This window comes from Nothoprocta perdicaria, unplaced genomic scaffold, assembly GCF_003342845.1.
Source record: "Nothoprocta perdicaria isolate Ctin4 unplaced genomic scaffold, notPer1 scaffold_310, whole genome shotgun sequence".
In the NCBI taxonomy this organism is placed as follows: domain Eukaryota; kingdom Metazoa; phylum Chordata; class Aves; order Tinamiformes; family Tinamidae; genus Nothoprocta; species Nothoprocta perdicaria.
In genome coordinates, this window is record NW_020455545.1 from 771,872 (window position 1) to 772,898 (window position 1,027).

Genomic DNA, 1,027 nt, shown 5'->3' on the forward strand with positions numbered 1-1,027 from the left:
TCACACCTTAATCACACCCCAACAACACCCCATTCACAACCTAATCACACCTCATTCACACCCTAATCACACCCCAATCACACTCATTCCACACCCCTATAACACCCCATTCACACCCTATTAACACCCCATTCACACCGCTATCACACTGTAATCACACCCCATTCATACCCCAATCACACCCCATTCACGCCCCTATCATACCCTATTCACATCCCAATCACACCCTAATCACAAGTTAATCACAAACCCAATCACACCTCATTCACACCCCATTCACGCCCTATTCACATCGCTATCACGCCCCATTCAAAYCCCAATCACACCCTATTCCCACCCCATTCACAGCCCACTCACACCCCAATCACAAGCCATTCACACCTTAATCACACCATCTTTTCACCCCAATCACACCCTTTTCACACCCCTATCACACCCCATTTACACCCCTATCACACCCCATTCACAACCCAATCACACCCCATTCACACGCCAATCACACTCTATTCCCACCCAATCACACCTAATTCACACCCCTACCACACCTTAACCACACCCCATTCACACCCTATTTACACCCCTATCACACCCCATTCACACCCGAATCACACCCCATTCCCACCCCTATCACACCCCATTCATACGCGAATCACACCCTATTCATACCCCTATCACACCTTAATCACACCCATTCACACCCTAATCACACCCCTATCTACACCCCAATCACACCCTACTCACACCCCAATCACACCTTAATCACATCCCTATCACAACTAAATCACACCCTATTTACACCCCAATCACACGATATTCACACCCCATTCACACCTTAATCACATCCCTGTCACACCTTAATCACACCCCTATGCACACCCCAATCACACCCCATTCACACCCCAAACAAACCCCTATCATATCCCATTCACACCCCTATCTACACCCCAATCACACTATATTCACACCCCATTCCCACCCCATTCACACCTTAATTACACCCATTCACACCCCTATCCCACCCCATTCA